This window comes from Chiloscyllium punctatum, chromosome 23, assembly GCF_047496795.1.
Source record: "Chiloscyllium punctatum isolate Juve2018m chromosome 23, sChiPun1.3, whole genome shotgun sequence".
Lineage (NCBI taxonomy): Eukaryota > Metazoa > Chordata > Chondrichthyes > Orectolobiformes > Hemiscylliidae > Chiloscyllium > Chiloscyllium punctatum.
In genome coordinates, this window is record NC_092761.1 from 78,021,323 (window position 1) to 78,027,652 (window position 6,330).

Here is a 6,330-nt window from a genome sequence, read left to right on the forward strand (position 1 = left end):
TAAATTCTCATCCTGCACTTAACTTGCCGCAGCCTAAACCCTTAGTGCCACTGATTCATTCATTCTCTTTTTTTAAACTTGTCTCTGTTACGTATTAGGTACCCAGACGCAGCTCTTCAATTAGCTCTGACCTTGTGTGCTTCATCCAAATGCTTTGTTATTTTCAGAGACTTTTTGCAGTTCTTCTTTATTTTTGGTTAGATTTCAAAGGTTATCCAGGATGTCTGTCTGTTTGGATGTTCCCAGATCATCAAATCTTCTTTCAAAAAGTCTGCCAAAAAGAAGTTTATTGTGGAGAATTGATGAAACATCCAGGTAAGATTATTCATAATAAATCTTGTAATTAAATATTTTTTAGTGTCCAGTTTAAGCCACAATCTGTCAGAATGTTAGTTCTTCTGCTTTCCAAATGGGCGGAGACCAGGAAGATCTTTCTACTTGACCCATACTACATTATTAAACTTTGGGCATATCTTCTGATTGGGAAAGTGAACCATATACTTCAGTTAATTAGGAATGAGAATTTGCTTATGGGAGTGTTTGGGTAAAGCAGAGCATGAAGAAAGTTAGCTTCTAAAAGAATGAAGTGGGAATGATGCACATCATTTTCCCTTTGCTTCCTGAGTTCACTGCATGAAGGAGGTCTGACTCATTGTGCCACAACCCCTTCCACAGGGAGGGAAAGAAGGTAGGTCCTGTATCTAGCAGCCTGGAATGGCAAAGGAATGCAGTTCTTTTGGCACCAATCTGATTCAAACTGACTGTTAATCATCTGCACATGCCACCTGCAAGGTGTCAACAATGCTTCAGCTACATTGATTTATACATGCAGGTTACAGTCTGGAGCAATGGTTAGTAAGGTTAGGAGCTTACTTTCCATCACAAATACTGTCATCAGTGTGTAAATTAACCAAAAGTAAGAAAATATCATTGTACCTCATTAGCCTCCCTGTAAAAAATTGATGGTATTAGCCAAGAACTTTCATAAGTTAATTGGGAGCAGATGTTCGCAGGTAAAGGGATGGCTGGAAAATGGGAAGCCTTCAAAAATGAGATAATGAGAGTCCAAAGACATTATCTTCCTGTTAGGGTGAAGGGCAAGACCGGTAGGTGTAGGAAATACTCAATGACTCCAAAAATGGAGATTATTGGTCACAAATAAGAAAGAAGCATATATCAGGTACAGTTAGCAGTGATTGTGTGAATCCCTAGGAGAGTATAAAGGCTGTAGGTGTATACTCAAGAGAGAAATCAGGAGGGAAAAAATGGGATATGAGATAGCTTTGGCAAATACCATTAAGGAGAATTCAAAGGGATTCTACAATTACTTTAAGGACAAAAGAGTAACTAGGGAGAGAACAGGACTCCTTAAAGATCAGGGACCCCTTACGTGTGGAATCGCAGGAGATGGGGGAGATATTAAATGAATATTTTGCATCAGTATTTACTGTGGAGAAAGGTATGGAAGATAGACAACGTGGAGAAATAACTAGTGACATCTTGAAAAATGTCCATATTATAGAGGAGGAGATGTTGGATGTCTTAAAATGCACAGAGGTGGATAAATCCCCAGAATCTGATCAGGTGTATCCTAGAACTCTCTGGGAAGCTAGAGAAGTGATTGCTGGGCCATTTGCTGAGATATTTACATCATCGATAGCACAAGTGAGCTGCTAGAAGACTGGAGGTTGGCAAACATGGTGCCACTATTTAAGAAAAGTGGTAAAGAAAAGCCAAGAATCTATAGACTGGTGAGCCTGACATCTGTAGTGAGCAGGTGGTTGGAAGGAACCTGAGGGACTGAATTCACATGTATTTGGAAAGGCAAGGACTGATTAGGAATAGTCAACATGGCTTTTTGCATAGAAAATTGTGTCTCACTAACTTGATTGAGTTTTTTGAAGAATTAATGAAGAGGATTAATGAGGGCAGAGCAGTGGATGCAATTTTCATGGACTTCAGTAAAGCATTCAACAAGGTTCCTGATGGTGGACTGGTTAACAAAGATTAGATGTCATGGAATTTGGCGATAGAACTGGCCCAAAGGTAGGAGACAGATGATGGTGGAAGAGGGTTGCCTTTCAGACTGGAGGCCCATTATCAGTGGTGTGCCACAATGATTGGTGTTGGGTCCACTACTTTTCATCATTTATATAAATACTTTGGATGTGAACATAGGAGGTATAATTAGTAATTTTGCCAATGACACCTAAAGTGGAGGTGTACTGGAGAGCGAAGAAGGTTATCTCAGAGTACAAGGGGATCTTGATCAGATGGGCCAATAGGCTGAGGAATGGCAGGTGGAGTTTAATTTAGATAAATGTGAGGTTCTGCATTTTGGAAATGCAAATCAAGGCAGCACTTTTACGCTTAATGATAAGGTACCGGGGAGTGTTGTTGAACAAAGAAACCTTGGAGTGGAGTTTCACAGTTCCTTGAAAATGGAGCACCAGGTAGATAGGATAGTGAGGAAGGCATTTGGCTTGCTTGCCTTTCATTGGTCAGTGCATTGAGTATAGGAGTTGGGAGGTCATGCTGTAGCTGTTAGATCACTATTGGAATATGGCATGCAATTCTGAGCTCCCTGCTATAAAAAGGATGTTGTGAAACTTGGAAGGGTTCAGAAAAGATTGATAATGATGTTGCCAGGTTGGAGTGTTTGAGCTGTAGGGAGAGGCTGAACAGGCTGGGGCTATTTTCCCTGGAGTGTTGAAAGCTGAGGGGTGACCTATAGAGGTTTATAAAACCATGAGGTGCATGAATAGGGTGAATAGACAAGGTCATTTCCCTGGGGTGGGAAATTCAAAAACTGGATGGCATAGGTTTAAGGTGAGAGAGGTAAAAGGGGCCTAAAGGGCAACTTTTTCACACAGAGGGTAATGTTTATGGAATGAGTACCAGAGGAAGTGGTGGAGGCTGGTACAATCGCAACATCTAAAAGGCATCTAGAAGGGTATATGAATAGGAAAGGTTTAGGGTACTTTAGGCCATGCTGGCAAATGGGACTGGATTAATTTAGGGGATATCCAGTTGGCATGGATGAGTTGGACTGAAGAGTCTGTTTCCATGTTGTATAGCTTCATGAATCTAAATGTTTGCATTTGTATGTTATTTGCATTTTTGCCTAACACAGAAAGCTAAGTCACATAATTGATGGGCAAGGGCTCTTGTGGTATGATGGTGGTGTCACTACCCCTGTGCCTGGAGACCTGGGGTTCAAGCCCCGCCTGCTCTAGAGGGATGCAATATCCTGAACAGCACATCCAATAACTTACAAGGCAAAAAATACTTAAAACTAAAGGAAAATATCTCAATAATGGGTACATGTAGCATATCCCAATTCAACAGATTCCAGCCCAACATCTGATTAAGAACCACTTCATATAATGATATGCAAATTACATTTTTGCAAAAGTGTCAGTCTATTCAGGATAGTACACTTGATTGCAAGGTGATACATATTGGTGCTTGAAGCATATTTATGGCAGGTACATGTCCGTTAGCACTGTGGTCTCATTACTTAAAGTTTCACTCAATATGAAGTCATTATCAATAAGGCTGATGATTTTTTGGATGTGTCTTGAGAATCTTCAATTGTAAGTTAAAAATGTTATTGCAACTGAGTTTAGCTTAGTGGTGAGAACATAGCTGGAATGGTGTTCTCATTGGAATTGATCCCAGAAATAAGTTGAATTCATATTTTTAATTCATAAGCCTTAAAGTGGGTGTTAATAACAGCCAAAGTCCCAGAACATCTGGTTATACATAATCTACTTGCTGAGATTGCCAACACTTCACATACCTCCCCTATGTCAAATTAAAGGCTGCCCAATTGCAATATAATTTCCATTCAATTAAATTTGTTATGTATGCTATGCCCTCCTTATCTGGATATCACCATTCTGTCACATTGTTTTCAATAGCACATAGCAATTATAAAGCTTTCTGCCACATGAGCATGCCTGCAGATGTTACTTGTGAGATGGTCTTTCTGTTAATTTTTAAATAGGATGTGAGCATTGCTGGCAAGGCCGGTCTTAATTGCCCTTGAGAAAGTGGTGGTGAACCACTTCTTAGAATTGATGCAGTCTATCTGGTGCAAGTCTATCTGGTGTAATCTGATGTTAAAAATAGAGTCCCAGGAATTTGTTTCAATGACAGTGAAGGAACGCAGTATATTTTGAAGTCAGGATGGTTTGAATGGGAACTTATGGTGATACATAGTTGAATCTTATGGGAACAGAACTCTTCCAGCCAAGTGGAGAATATTCCACCTCTAAAGTATGGTGGAAAGCTGGAATACTACTGTGTTGTGTCAGGTTAAAAAAAAATTGTTTAATAGGATCGTTGTAGTGAATTGAAGATAATATCATATACACATAGAGAAGAAAGGTTCTGGACATATCTGGTCAAAATTAAACACCTTGATTGCAATGTGATAAGTAAAACAATGATAAGGCATCCATGAATTTGCATGATTGAATGATGGAATTTTGATATAGATTTGTGATAGTTAGTATGTTTGATTGTTTCTTACCTATAGAATAGGTATATGAACAGGCCACGTTTGTGTTTTTGGGAGGGAGTGGGTAATGTTGCTGCCTGTATAGGCAAAGGAAAGGATTGCACGTGTAATTAGTTTAACATATTCACCCCAGTATCCAGAGTGGGTAAAAGGTACATAACCAATGTTAGGGAGAGCTTTCAAAGACTTTGACATTACAAATCCCATACCTGCACTTCTAGCAATCTTAGGGAAAACTGCTTTCTCCTAACTCCTAAAGGCAATGCTCTGAACAATTGATGATACGTATCATTTTAAAAAGTCAGGTTGAGAGCAGGAATATTACATTGCTGCTAATTCACTATATTAAATTTCAACCTTATTTTGTGTGTGGTATGATTGTTTATACTTTATGCAGAGAATTAATGTATTTTTGGGAGTCATCGAAATTTTGATTGTAAGAAGATTTTTGACTTTGTGGAATTAATACAGAGTTTTCTCGAATTTCTTTATCAAGATATTGTCAAGTTCCTGTTGAACCATTGAGTGCAAGGTCAGTGATTCATTTTCTTGATTTGTAATCACATAATAGTCCAGCATATCAGTTCTTTGAAATAATTTTGTTTCATGCATGTTTGTTATTGTGGTAAAAACAATGACTGCAGATGCTGGAAACCAGATTCTGGATTAATGGTGCTGGAAGAGCATAGCAGTTCAGGCAGCATCCAAGGAGCAGTGAGATCGACGTTTCGGGCAAAAGCCCTTCATCAGGAATAAAGGCAGAGAGCCTGATGTGTGGAGTATTGTACTCTATGCTATTTTCTCCCCACCCCCACCCTCCTCTAGCTTATCTCTCCACGCTTCAGTGAAGATATATTACTTTACTAACTTTTGAGGTAAAAAGTTTATTCAATGTGGGTCCTTTGAAATTGGCCAATTTTTAAAAGAAAAGTCATTGAACTGCAAAGATATCTGTTGAAGGTCAGATCACTTAGCTTGTGTATTCAAAACAACATTGCTGTCTCAGAGGGGCAAAAATATTTCACTCTAAGAGGATAATGTTCTCATCCTGAGAGCATCAAACAATATTCCTAAACTGAATGTTTTTTTTTCTGAAAGCAGGACAGTGTTTGCCTAAAGCTCCTTAAAATGAATGTCTTTTAACAATAAACCTCCGTTAATCAACCTAAGACCACTACCATAATCAGAGAAGGAACAAAAGGTATGTTATATCATACTTTGAAATCTTTAATTGCTAACTTCAAAAAGTAAGACACAGCATCAGCAGAAAGAAAAGTAATACCTATTCCGTAAGAATTAGAAGCTTTAAATATCATAAGATCTCCAAAACTGTTATTTTTCAGATCCAGCAATACAGGAAACTGCCCTCCTGGTAACAAGACAACAAGCAACTGATTTTGCAACCTGCTGAAAACTCACCTCTTTGAGTGAATCCTGAAACAACATTGATATATGACTTTGACTGGCGCATTCATTTGATTTGCACATCATCAGGTATGCAACATACGTTTTCCAGACCAAAACAATTTACATGAATTATTAACTAGTCATTCTGCTTAAAAACAATAAAACAAAGTGCAGATTCTCTTCTATTGTACTTCCCTTGAGTGCATTTTGTATTTTCTGACTGTGTAGGTGAGCACACTAGAATTAGATTTTGGGTTGAAGGCATAAATAAACAGTTTTCTGTCTTATGTAGAGCCTTAACAAAGCTTTATGCTTGCTGTCCAAATTGCCCATGCACATAAGAGTTTAAAAGAGCACACAACTTCCTCTCAAAAGACTGCTGATTATTGACAGTTGGG

General features: G+C 38.5%; 1 long non-coding RNA gene across 1 annotated transcript; it reads left to right on the forward strand.

Annotated features, from left to right (window-relative positions):
• Positions 1-208: 208 nt before the first annotated feature.
• On the forward strand, positions 209-6,013 carry LOC140493995 (uncharacterized). Its single transcript, XR_011963825.1, has 3 exons — positions 209-315; positions 5,022-5,057; positions 5,869-6,013. It is a non-coding gene; the product is annotated as an uncharacterized lncRNA (long non-coding RNA).
• Positions 6,014-6,330: the final 317 nt, after the last annotated feature.